The sequence below is a fragment of the Hyperolius riggenbachi genome, chromosome 5 (genome assembly GCF_040937935.1).
Source record: "Hyperolius riggenbachi isolate aHypRig1 chromosome 5, aHypRig1.pri, whole genome shotgun sequence".
Lineage (NCBI taxonomy): Eukaryota > Metazoa > Chordata > Amphibia > Anura > Hyperoliidae > Hyperolius > Hyperolius riggenbachi.
The window spans coordinates 157,139,666-157,153,782 of record NC_090650.1 but is presented as its reverse complement, the minus strand read 5'-3'; the positions used below and the strand labels follow the sequence as shown (position 1 = coordinate 157,153,782).

At 46.7% G+C, this 14,117-nt stretch overlaps 1 protein-coding gene across 1 annotated transcript in view; it reads left to right on the top strand.

Moving 5' to 3' along the window:
• Positions 1–14,117, top strand: part of HERPUD2 (HERPUD family member 2) — a 321,312-nt gene that overhangs the window by 68,833 nt on the left and 238,362 nt on the right. The window lies entirely within an intron of this gene.

Here is a 14,117-nt window from a genome sequence, read left to right as displayed (position 1 = left end):
CATAAAGTGGTTGGGGACACCTCTGTCGTATTGTTGATTTGGAAGAATTCCTCCATTTCTCCTTTAAATTTTTGGTGAAAAGTCTTATCTTGGAGTAGGGAATTATTTAATCGCCAGGGGGCATTACTCCGTCTGTTCTCTCCCAGAGCCAGGTCCACTGACACCGGTGCATGGTCAGATAGGGAGATGTTGCCAATTTTAGCAGAGGTTGTGACGGACAGTAGGTTGTGAGAGATGAATATATAATCGATTCTAGAATATGAGGAGTGTGGGAAAGAGAAAAATGTGTAGTCTTTCTGTGTGGGATTGTGTATCCTCCATACATCTATTAATTGCATTTTATGGAGGAGAGACTTGCACTTTCGAAGTTGCTGTCTGGAGATCGGGAACTTTTGAGAGGAGGAGTCGAGAGAAGGGTCTAATGCTAGATTAAGGTCTCCCCCTATAATTATGCTACCTTCCGCAAAAGTGCTGAGTTTGGATAGGAAGGCTTGGAAGAAAGTGATCTGTTGGGTATTGGGGGCATAGAAAGATCCAATTGTGATTTTTTGATTATGTAGTGTACCTCTAATTAGGTTAAATCTGCCCGTTGGATCACTATATTCTGCCTGCAGGGAGAAAGGTGTATCTCTGGATATCAAGATAGCTGTGCCTTTGGTTTTAGTGTCTTGTGGGGAGCTATAGTATGCTTGTTTATAGTATTTATTAAACAGCTTGGGAGGTTTGGGGCCTTTAAAGTGAGTTTCTTGCAAACAGATAAATTGAGCCCTGTCCTTGTGGCACATATTTAAAATTGAGGATCTCTTTTCAGGAACATTCAGCCCCTTGGCATTTAGAGTTAGCAGTCTAAGTGACTGCTGGAATGTGGGTCCATACCGGGCAGGTCTCTCGACACTTCACATAGGAAAAGACATATGAAGAGGTAACAGATCGAGTAGCAGGGAAGAAGAAGTAAAAGAAATGCAGAATGAAAAGAGGAGCAGTGTGTGTCAGAATCCACACATCAAACATAGGTAAAGTACAGACAGTACAACATTTACCTGTGGGCCACTTAGTGGTCCCAAAATGGTAGTGTATTAACACTTTTATTAAGAGACTCTGGGTCTCCCGGGTATATGGCATTAAGCCGTGGGGTAAAGAAAACCACACCATAGGGGAGTGTGTGTCCCGGGGCTCCCAGATCTTCCACATGCATATGATAACAGTAAAGAAAACCGAAATGGCGTATAGCCGCAAAATATAAACAACCTGAGTAATTCTTCCAATGCTGGGGAGTGAGCTGGTCACAAATAGCCCGCAGATAATGAATATAAACCTTAGATGATCCCCTTCAGTTCTGTCCATTCCAAGCTCCCCCCTCCCCCCCACCCAGAGCCCCACACCGAGCACCCATCCGCACGTCTCAAGCTCTGCGCCCCCAGCGGGGCCCAGCTCGTCCGCGCCCCCCCCCCCCGGGGGCTAGGTGCCTCGTGTCCCGCCCCCCAGGCCGGCGGCCCCCCCCCCCAGGGCAACCCGCGTCGCGGGGCCCGGGGGGGGAGGTGGGGCAGCCAGGAGGGGGACGGAAGGGCCCATCATTGCAGCCGGGAGGAGACGGGAGGGGACGGGAGCTCACCGCGCCCCCCCCCACGCCCACATCAAGCCCAAACGTCATAACATGTGCTCGCAGAAAGATGCCGGGAGGCCCCCGGCGGGAGCCCGGGGACACAGGGCCACCCCAAAGGTCAAAAACCCGCGTGGAAGATTTTTAGCAGTTCAAGAGGGAGTGACCCCCCGTCCCCAGGCGCCCCCGGGCCCACCCCGACCCAGTCCGTCCCGACCCCATCTCCCTCCTCCCCCAGCCATAACCATCTCCAGGTTCTGAGTAAAAATGTGACACAGTTCCGTAGACCTGGGGGTCTGACCCCCACCGTCCCGCTACACACGGATATAATATCACCATGTCCAGCGAAAGACGGCGGAAAGGCCACAACCCCCCCTCTTAGCACAGATAAACACATCTAAGCACATCTCCCCCCCCCCCCCCCCCCCCGGATCGAGCTACCCATAGCAGTCACAGGAGGCAACAACAGTGAGATGTTAGCAGGGCCAGAGTAATCACACGGTCCAGAGCTTACTATAGCCAATAATTCCTCCACTAGTGGGTAAAGAGCACGAGCGGTGCATATCAGTGGATGGGGTATGGGCCCCAAGTAGGGTAAGGGCAGGGGAGATGAGAACGTGAAACGATCCGTGCCTGCGGGTCCGAAAGTGAAGTTCCTCTTGCAGGAGAGAGTGTGGGGAACAAGGTCCTCAGTGGTCCCAGAGATCTGCTATATTGTATACGCCATGGCAGGCGGAGGGCGGTAGCGGACCAGTATATTCCAAGGGTGGGGGCTCAGTTAAGTAGACGGCCAGCAAGAAATGTACCGCCAGAGCTCAAGGCAGACAGCGGGCTTCCCGTGCAGAGCACCAAACAACGGGCGGGGGAAACGTCAGGGCAGTATTAGAGCACCATGTCGGGCATAGGGCGGCGGGGAGAGCGGTTTAAAACAAGCGGGACAAGCGTGACCGCAGCAATCGGGAAGCATCGGGGCCAGGGTTACTCACGAAACCTTAGCGGCGAGGGCCACGCTTTCTCTGCGGCCGAGTGACGTCCATGGAATCCGGGTCCCATTCAGGCAGTTCCACAGCTGGCATAGCGAAAGCTTTGAATAGATCCGGTAATTCCGAGGGATGTCGCAGAGTAAAGGATTTGGATCCATGCTTCATAATCATTTGGAAAGGGAATCCCCAGTAGTAAGTAGCGCCGATGTCCTGCAAGGCCTGTATCAGGGGCTTCAATGCCCGGCGTTGAATTAGTGTAGAAGGCGCCAAGTCCTGGAATAGAGTGATCGCCTCTCCCTGCCAGGTGATGGAGTCTGCACCTCGTGCGGCTTTCATAATGGATTCCTTCTCGGTGAAGTTATGGAGCCTGCATATAATGTCTCGTGGCGAATCTTGATCCGTTGGAGCAGCTCTCAGGGCCCTGTGTGCCCTATCAAATTTAAGGCGTTGTTCAGCCGGGCGGTTCAGAAGGCCATTGAAGACGGTGCGCAGCGTGGCAGTGATGTCGTCTGGAAGTACAGTTTCAGGGATACCGCGCACTCGTATGTTGTTGCGGCAGTTCCTGTTCTGCATGTCCTCCATTTGCGTACGAAGTGTGCGGTTGCACGTGAGTTGTTTCTCCTTCGCGATTTTAAGCTGCGCCACTTCTGCTCGCAGCTCTGTGAGGCCGTTCTCCACCGAGGTGACTCTGTCAGAGAGGCCCGTAATATCAGAGTGGATGGAGGCTATCTCCGCTTTCGTAGAGTTGACGATACGTTCTGTTTGCTCTTCTAGGTCCTGTTTGGTAGGGAGACCACGGAGGTATTTCCAGATATCCTCTAGGCTACAGAGAGCAGCCGGACCTGATTTGAAAGAAGCAGAGGGCGCGGCGTCCGCCATATTGGAGTTTTCTGTGGCCGAGCCTACGGCTTGGAAATAGCGTGTTACCGGTCTCTGGTTCGGGGTTGGAGGGCACCTGTCGGTTGCTGAGGTCTTCTTATCACCCTTCATACCCTTCTAGGTGTCGCCAGGTTCGGTATTCTATCTAATATAAGCTATTGAAAGCATGCGGGGTCGGGAGCTCAGAGCACTCACGTCCTCACTCCTCCATGGTTGGCTCCGCCCCCCCTAAATGTGTTTTAATGGGGAAAATAGGAAAAAATGTGGGGAAAAATTATTATTTTCAGTTTTCGGCCATTATAGTTTTTAAATAATGCATGCTACTGTAATTAAAACCAATGAAATTTATTTGCCCATTATTCCCGATTATAAAACCGTTTAAATTATGTCCCTATCACAATGTTTGGCCCCAAAATTTTATTTGGAAATAAAGGTGCATTTTTTTCAGTTTTGCGTCCATCCCTAATTACAAGCCCGTAGTTTATAAAGTAACAGTGTTATACCCACTTGACATAAATATTTAAAAAGTTCAGTCCCTAAGGTAACTATTTATGTTTTTTTTATTGTATATATTTTTTTTTTTTAAAAATTACAAAAAAAAAATAAAAATTGGGGAGTGTGGAAGGTAATGAGTTAATTTATTATGTAAAACAATTTATTTGTATGTGTAAAATGCATTAGGGTGTAGTTTACTATTTGGACACAAGATGGCCACAGTGAGTATGTTTACATGCGACCTGTAAGCGACCGGAAGGACGCTTACAGGAAGCAGTAGGAGGCTGGGAGACTCACAATGATCGCGCTGTTTCTGAAAGAAGCAGCAGATCATTGCGGGGGCTTAGATCAACGAACGGGAATGGATTTTCCCGTTCATTGATCTCCGGGCAAGCGGGCGGCGGCGTGCACGAGCGGCGGCGTGCACGAGCGGCGGGTGCGCGCGCACGAGCGGCGGTAGCGCGGACAGCGGCGGGAGCACGGAAGGTACGGATTTCTCCGTCCCTGGTTTTTTAGGAGGGAAAAAAGGGGCGGAGAAATTCGTACCGCCGGGGGTAAAGTGGTTAATAATCTAATATTTTAACTTTTATAAATTGCTTTTTTCTATTTCTATTATTTTTTTGCCACTCTAAGCAAGAAACCCTGTGGCAAACCACCCCTCCATTGTTTTTATTTCCCCACTCCCTTCAGGTACTTATGGGTACATATGCTGCCCTGGCTATATTCTACATTGGTCACACTATTTTTTACCAGGAGCCTTTTGCACCTCCTGCTCCTAGCAATTGGAGTGTGACCAGGACCAAGCCTGAATAGTTGTAACAAACATGGAAGAGACAGCTGCGGTGAACAGCGATACCACCGCAGCTGCCTCCATCTCCCTGCCTAGCGATCTATCCGGGCCTCGGGCGTCTAGCACGCCAAGGACGGGTTTGTCAGCAGCACATAGGGTTGCATTGTCGCGTGCGCGTGCACAGACGGGACCTTTATGCGGGGAGGAGGCGCATCAGCTGACCGGCCGGTCGGCTGACGTCAGAGGAGACGCTCGCCGCTCCTCATTGGTTGATGGGAGTGGGCGTGCCAAAGGGGGTCTCCTCTGCTTCTTAAGCTTTGCTGATTCACTCACAACTTGTCTGCTGTTGTGAATACTTCGTGTTAGCGCTCAGACCTTAGATAGATCCGGTGTGCTTTGATCCGGGAGGAAACCGGGGATTTCACACAGTGATAGGATTTGTTTGATAGCTATAATTATAATCGGAATACTGTTTATTATCTGTGTATGACTCTTGCTCGTTCTGACTATTCTTACTCTCAGTGATTCTGTACTTCTGCCCATCTGATCTTGCTGCAGACTCTGCCTGTTAATACATTCTTGCCTTTGCCTTCTGATTTTGTACCGTATCTGTCTGTCTGTTGCCAACTCGATTAGTCTGACCACTCTACTCTCACCAGAGGGCCCTTGTCTCTGGTGAGGGGCTCTGTACTGTTAGTGCCCTCCAGCTCCTCTGGTGAGGTACAGCTAAACCTATCAGTACTACTGTTGCACCAAGCACTATCCTTGCTATCACATTAGCTGCTGGTATACTTGTATTATTGTTGATTCTGCAGATCACCATATAATCAGGTATATATCTGCATTATAGGTGATACTGCAGATCACTTAATAATCAGAACTCTGTTACTTGCTGGCACATATCGTTACAATAGTATTCCTCAACTACTGGAGTTGACAGTTTGTTAATTGAAATGCCCCGAAAGATACAGGGGGAACACACAGACTACAAAGGGGAAGAATGAAGACACAGGTTATTACAGGCATGGGCAAACTCGGTCCTCCAGCTGTTACGGAACTACAAGTCCCACAATGCATTTGCCTTTATGAGTCATGACTGTGGCTGTCAGACTCCTGCAATGCATTGTGAGACTTGTAGTTCCTTAACAGCTGGAGGGCCAAGTTTGCCCATGCCTGGGTTATTATAAAATGTTGAATTATGTGCATCTCAATGTAAATGTAAGTTTACATCGGACAATTTGAATGGATCAGTTCTGCATGTTCCTTTGAATTGACGGAATGTTTTGGTCCACATTCATTTTTTTCAGATTTTTGGTACGGAACAAAATTTTGGTGATAGAAAACGGTTCCATCCAAGTGATGGGCCTAAAAGTGTCAAAAAAGTAAAGACTTACATGCCAATTATATTGAGAAGAATATGTAGGCTGCCATATTTATATCTGTGATAGGGAGAAGTTATGAACGCCCCCTCCACACCCCCTGCTGGCTCTGTGTGTGTGCTTTGTTTATTAGTCACAGACAGGTCTCTGCTCTCAATTTCAGCTTGTCTGAAGGGGGAGGGAGCTGCCTATGCTGAGAATGCCTGACTGGAGTGCAGATAATTCACTATGTAATAAAAACTTGTAGTATACTGTAACATGATATATATATATATATATATATATATATATATATATATATACACACACACACACACACACACACACACACACATCACTTCCTGGTTAGCGGCTATGTTTTTTGTCTGTAAACACTGCCTAAAACTGGCGATTAAAAGCCAGGATCACGGCGGCGAGCGGCAGAAAACGGTAAAGAGGGATCCAGGAGATGACAGTGACGCAATTGGTATGTTTTTTATTGTACAAATTGGACAGTACAGATTCTCTTTACATGCAGAGGATCAGAAGGATAGCCAAGCAAATGTTATTGCTTGAAGAGACACTGAAGCTGAAAAAAAATTACCGTATATACTCTGGTATAAGTCGCAAAATTTAGGACTGATTCAAAATACAAAAGTGGGGGGGTCGACTTATAGTCGCATAGTCCTAAATTTTGCGACTTACAGCCTGAGTGGGGTGAGGGTGTGTGTTATGGATGTGGTGTGTGTGTGGAGGGGTTACTCACCATCCATCGCTGGGCGCAGTGTCCTCTCTTCTCCCTCACTCGCGCATCTACCCCCTTAAGAAGAGATGGTCTGGCTCCCGATGTCACATGACGTCGGTAGCGGAAGTTGCTGCGCGAGTGGAGGAGAAGCGAGCAGAAGAGAGGAGACTGCGCCCAGCGGTGGATGGTGAGAGGAGACTGCTGCAGCGGCGGGGAGAGCGGGCATAGAGGCAAACATCCCACCTTCCACAGCCTCTATCCTCCATCTACTTCCTCTCCCACGCATCCCCTTGTGCTGATACCAGCGTCTCCTTTGATGATGTCACCACAGGAAACACTGGTATCAACGCATGGGATGCCTGGGAGAGGAAGTAGATGGAGGATAGAAGGTGAGATGTTTGCCTCCATGCCCGCTCTCCCCACCGCTGCAGCCTATACATGGGGGCAACTGTACTGGCTACCTACCGATGCTAGGGGCAACTATACTGGCTACCTACCTATGCTACTGGCAACTATACTGGCTACCTACCTATGCTAATGGCAACTATACTGGCTACCTACCTATGCTACTGGCAACTATACTGGCTACCTACCTATGCTACTGGCAACTATACTGGCTACCTACCTATGCTACTGGCAGCTATACTGGCTACCTACCTATGCTGATGGCAACTATACTGGCTACCTACCTATGCTACTGGCAACTATACTGGCTACCTACCTATGCAAATGGCAACTATACTGGCTACCTACCTATGCTACTGGCAACTATACTGGCTACCTACCTATGCTACTGGCAACTATACTGGCTACCTACCTATGCTAATGGCAACTATACTGGCTACCTACCTATGCTACTGGCAACTATACTGGCTACCTACCTATGCTACTGGCAACTATACTGGCTACCTTCCTATACTGGGGGCAACTATACCTGGCTGCCTACCTATGCTGGCTACCTATACTGGAGGCAGATACCTATAGACTTACCTATAGACTTATACTTGAATACTTGGAAAAATCCACCTTGTGAGGGTCAAATTTTGGGGGTCGACTTATACACGGGGTCGACTTGTATCCGAGTATATACGGTATGATATAATGAATTGTATGTGTAGTACGGATAATTACTAGAATATTAGTAGCAAAGAAAATATTCTCATATTTTTATTTTCAGTTATATAGTTTTTTTTTATAACATTGCATCAGTCTCTAATATTTGCAGTTTACACACTACTCAGCATTCTAAATGATTTTGCAGAGCAACAGTGAACTTTTGAACCCCTTTTCAGCAGAGAAAAAGAAGATACAATCACTGAGAGTTAAGATAACAACCTTCAGAACACAGAGCTCTCTGCGACTTTGAAAGTTGTGGAGCTCAATGGCTTTTTTGCATAGATAACAACTGGAGTTAGCTCTTCCTGTACTGGAAACAACATTAGACTTATGTCTCTGCTCCTAATGTTTTATTTCTTAGTTGTACAACACATACAAATTATTATATCATCTTTTTTTTTCGCTTCAGTGTCTCTTTAAAAAGAAAAAAAAAATGCGACAGCCTTCATATACCTCTCACTTAAAGGGATACTGTAGGGGGTCGGGGGAAAATGAGCTGAACTTACCCGGGGCTTCTAATGGTCCCCCGCAGACATCCTGTGTTGGCGCAGCCACTCACCTATGCTCCGGCCTCGCCTCCAGTTCACTTCTGGAATTTCTGACTTTAAAGTCAGAAAACCACTGCGCCTGCACGCCCGTGTCCTCGCTCCCGCTGATGTCACCAGGAGTGTACTGCGCAGACACAGACCATACTGGGCCTGCGCTGTGCGCTCTTGATGACATCAGCGGGATCGAGGACACGGCAACGCAGGCGCAGTGGTTTTCAGACTTTAAAGTCTGAAATTACAGAAGTGACCCGGAGGCGGGGCCGGAGCATCGGTGAGTGGCTGCGCGGGCACCGGATGTCTGCGGGGGACCGTTAGAAGCCCCGGGTAAGTTCAACTCATTTTCCCCTGACCCCCCCTACAGTATCCCTTTCAGTTCTCATTAATCTAAGAAGAGAAAAGCCTCTGGATCCTACAGAGGAGTCCTGGGTCCTTCTTCCTCCTTCAGCAATCTCTGTCTGTGACTATCCAGCTCTTCAAGCAAAGCTTTACTACACCTGTACTAAAACAGTCATGCCTGCAGTTGTATACGGGTTGTTCCTGTTTTCTGCGAAGGTAAGGTCGTAATGACAGAGGCACAGTATAACCATGCTTGTGCAACAAGAAAAACTTTACCTTGGTCAGTTTTTCAACAAGCCCTTGTCAGAAATCTTTGGGCGAACCATAAGCTGTAATGGGGTTATGGAGGACCCAGGGAGCCTTTATAGGATTCAGTGGCTTACCTATTCTTAAGTAAGTATAATAAATCATCAATATTGTAAAGCACTGATCTGAACTTAAAGATTACAGGGTTTTTTTTTATATTTCCTATATACATGGTTGGTCCTAGTAGGAAATAGGGGATTTCATGGGCCACTGCATTATAAAGATATTCATAAGCAGGCATCTTAATAATATCATACTATCATTTAAAGCCTTAAGAAATTCCCTTTTTTACAATATTACCTATGTAAATAAAACAAAACACTCAAAAAAATGAATTTTTTTTTTAAATCAGACAACTAGTCAACAAACACTCAGCAGCAATAATTCGCAACTTCAACTCAGCGCGATTGTAAATCATCATGCTCATAATGCATTAGACAAACATAGTCAGTGTGTATTCAGAAAAAGTTAAAGCACTCATTAGCTCAAGTTAATGTAAAGAGCGTGAAATTAAATGAACATTCACATGCTATGAGCAGTCTTCGCTGTGTAACGTGCATTCTTCACTTACAGGAGCTAAACATTTGCCACACAGTATCATGTAGCGGGACAGCTAATATGTTAATATACATATTAGTGGCAGCACTAGCAAATTATCATGATTGTGCTACATGCTATCTTGCTGCAATCCGGTGTGTTAAGTTAGTTAAAAGCAAACAATACTTAGAGAGGACTGCGCTTAAAGGACTACTGTAGGGGGGTAGGGGGAAAAGAGTTGAACTTATCCGGGGCTTCTAATGGTCCCCTGCAGACATCATGTGCCCTCGCAGCCACACATTGATGCTCTGGTCCCCGTCTCCTTTTCACTTCTGGAAAGTCGGAAAACCACTGCGCCTGCGCAGCTGTGTCCTCGCTCCCGCTGATTACATCAGGAGCATACTGCGCAAGCGCAGACCGTACTGGACCTGCGTAATACACTCCTGGTAACGTCAGTGGGAGCGAGGACATGGCCGCGCAGGCGCAGTGGTTTTCCCACTTTAAAGTCGGAAATTCCAGAAGTGAACTGGAGGCGGGAACCAGAGCATCGGTGAGTGGCTTGTGCAGGCACAGGATGTCTGCAGGGGACCATTAGAAGCCCTGGGTAAGTTTAACTCTTTTTCCTCCTACCCCCCTACAGTACTTTAATATGTGCACATTAATTTTAAATCACACTGATGGTCACTCTAACTTTTAATAAATCAACTGGACAGTTACTGACTCATGAGTCACATTATCGACGCCTCACCTGTCCAGTTCACATTGGGACCCTGGTAGTGCTGCTGATGCTGACTGCTGTGTTCTCCTCCTCTGTGTATGTGTCAAGGCTGGCTACCAGTGCCTACCCGCCTCACACAAATTACTCTCTGTTGTCTATTCTCCGTCCCTGTACATCCACTTACTCAAGCACACAAGCCCATCTGCCCTGCGTCTACTCTGATTGTAACTGCATCTTCCCCATGGCTTGCTCAAGTGTCTGTGTGTACAGCGCAGTCAGTGATGTAGGGCTCAAAATGTCCTTGGGGCATATATAGGCTGGTGCTTGATTGCCTCGCTTATAAGGTGGGAGAGCGTAGTAAAAGGTGGTGCAATGAGATAAACTCTTTACCCGTGTGGCTGTTGAGACAAGAGGCAGAGCACCCAGCTTTAGAGGAGGAGCTTGTTGGAGGAGAGCAGTGTTGACTGCTCTATTGGCCGGAACGCAGGGGGAGGTAGAAGGGGCTACTAAGGAGGTACTGTTACATACACATAAATTCTTGGGCTGGAAAGTTTTAAAAAATATATATAAAAATAAAATTAACATATTGTTAGGGAGAGCGGTCTTACCTCCGCTGCGGACTGCAGCGCGAGCGCCGCTTCCGCGTCTGACGTCACCGCGGCGGTTGCTACGTCCTCTGACATCTCGCACAGCCTCTGGAAGTACAGGCCTCTCCTCTGCACATCAGATTAGGTCAGCACGCTCGCAGGCAGGGCAGCAGGACCTTTATAGCTTGAGGAGACGGGTCAGCTGATCTTGCAGTCAGCTGACACCGACCTGCCAATCACACGCTGCTGATTGGTTCAGCCCTCTGGGCAGGCGGCTTGAATTTGCTCTCTGTATTTAAGCTTGCAGATGTCATTTGCTCATTGTCTGTTGTTGCGAATACTTCACAGTGCTAGCGCTCAGACCTTAGTCAGATCCTTGTGTGCTTTGATCCGGCAGGACCCCGGGATTTCACACTAGATTAGGATATTATTATTATTATCATTATTGTAAATTATATTATATTACTGTGTATGACCTTTTGCCTGAACTTCTGACTACTCTTTGCCTTACGAATCTGTACCTTCACCAATCTGATCTGTTACCGACCTCTGCCTGTCTATAGACTCTGATTTTGCCCTACGATTCTGTACTGCTGCCTGACCGACCCGTTACCGACCTCGCTTGTTTGACCTCTCTCTCTGTTTAGTGATAGCCCCAGCCACCAAGGGCTATCACTTTAGGAGTACTCCTGATTTTACTGTGCACCAATTCACGTGTGATCACACTCTAAATAAAGTACTGACTATTGTATTACTAGTGCGACCACTGATCGTTACATAACAACAGACCAAATATATTATGGAGGGTTTATGTCAGCAGGTGCAGGCTTTAAATGCGGCAGTTACTGAATTGACTCGCCTGGTCAATTCACAGCAGACTCAATTAAATCAACTGTCTGTAGCTGTGCGTTCCTTGCAAAACCCTGCACCACCCATACCTCCCGTTCATGTTGCAGAACCCAAGATGGCACTCCCAGAAAAGTTCTCGGGTGCTAAGTCAGATTTTAGGAACTTTAGAAACAGATGTATGTCATAATTTGGGATGAGGCCTATTTCGTCTGGTACAGAAAAGCAGAGAGTTACCTTAATTAAAACCCTGTTACACGGGGACTCTCAAACTTGGGCTTACTGTCTATCTGATGAGCATGAAGCTCTGACATCTGTTCACAAATTTTTTAAAGCTATGGCCGTCATTTATGATGACCCAGATGTGGCGGCCACGGCAGAAAGAAAATTAAAAAGTCTCAGGCAGGGACGGGGTACAGTAGAAGACTATGCCTCTGAATTTAGGAAGTGGGCAGTCTCTTCCAGATGGGAACATTTTGCGCTCTTAGATTGTTTCCTCACGGGGTTGTCTGATTCATTTGCTGATGTCATGATCATTCACCTCGAACCTAAGTCCCTGGATGAAGCCATTGCTTTGGCGGTTAAGATAGACCGTAGAATTCGGTTTCATAAACAGGGCTGGTCACGTTCACGTTTTGTAAGGGATCTGTCTTCCCCCTTGGCCACAGCTACTACAGACGAGCCGATGCAGTTAGGCCATTTCAAACTATCTGAAACAGAAAAAAACTAGAAGGAGGAGAGAGGGCCTCTGCTTGTATTGTGGGGAGAAGGGTCACCTTATACAGAATTGCACTAAGAAGGCGGAAAAGTCCTCCGCCTAGGTGTAGTTGGAGGTACTACCCTAGGCGAGTCTGTCTTACCTCCTAAAGATAGTAAATTATTGTTACCTGGTTCCATGTTGTGGGAAAATCAAGTTATTGATACCCAGGTATTTATCGATTCAGGTGCAGCAGCCAATTTTATCAATTTTGATTTTGCAGTGAAATGGAAAATACCCATCCTTGCAAAGGATCTGCGTATTTATGTTACCGCCGTAGATGATTCCCCCATACAAAACACGCAACCTCTCTCTCAAACACCACTCCTGAAGTTTAGTGTGGGGGCATTGCATAGCGAACAGATCCAATTTTATGAGAATGGCCACTTCCACCATCATCCTTGGGTTGCCGTGGTTATGTAAACATTCTCCGCAAATTGATTGGAACACTGGTCAATTGTTAGCCTGGTCCTCTGCTTGTCAAACGCACTGTATGGAAAAACTCACTCTGTGTTCCACAAAAATTGTGATTGAAGGTGTTCCTCCTCAATATGCCATGTACTCTGATGTATTTTGCCCTCGCTCAGCAGATAAGCTTCCTCCTCACAGGGACTTTGACTGTCCGATAGATTTAAGAACTGGTACCATGCCCCCCAGAGGTCATTTGTACGCCCTCTCAGGTCCGGAACAGTCTGCTATGAAAGAATATATCAAGGAAGACCTTGAAAAAGGTTTCATACGCCCTTCTAAATCACAAGCAGGGGCAGGATTTTTTTTCGTTCAAAAAAAGACGGTGGACTTCGTCCATGTATCGACTACAGGGCCCTAAACAAAATCACCATTCCTAACCGATATCCCCTGCCATTGATAGATGATCTATTCTCTCAAGTATCTGGAGCTCAAGTTTTTTCTAAATTGGAACTGAGAGGGGCGTTCAATCTGATACGTATTAGATCTGGGGATGAGTGGAAAACCGCATTTAATACGTCCGATGGCCATTATGAATACCTAGTCATGCCCTTCGGGTTATGCAATGCCCCTGCCGTTTTTCAGGAGTTGGTGAATGAGGTTTTCAGGGAAGTACTAGGTCGTTTTGTAGTTGTTTATTTAGACGACATTTTGATTTTTTTCTAAGAACCTTCAGGAGCACAGAGGTCATGTAAAATTTGTTTTGAAAAAAATTGAGGCAAAATAGTTTATATGCAAAACTTGAAAAATGTTTATTTGAAGTTTCTGAAATACCTTTCTTGGGGTACATCATCTCTGTTAATGGTCTTTCCATGGACCCTAAAAAAGTCTCGGCAGTGTTGGAATGGCCTCAGCCCTCTGGTTTAAAGGCCCTTCAAAGATTTCTTGGTTTTGCAAATTATTACAGGAAATTTATAAAAGGGTTCTCCTCTGTGGTGGCTCCTCTCACTAATCTGACCAAGAAAGGAGCTGATACTTGCAACTGGTTAGAGGAAGCCCATTTGGCGTTTACTCAATTGAAAAATCAGAATCAGAATCTTTATTATAA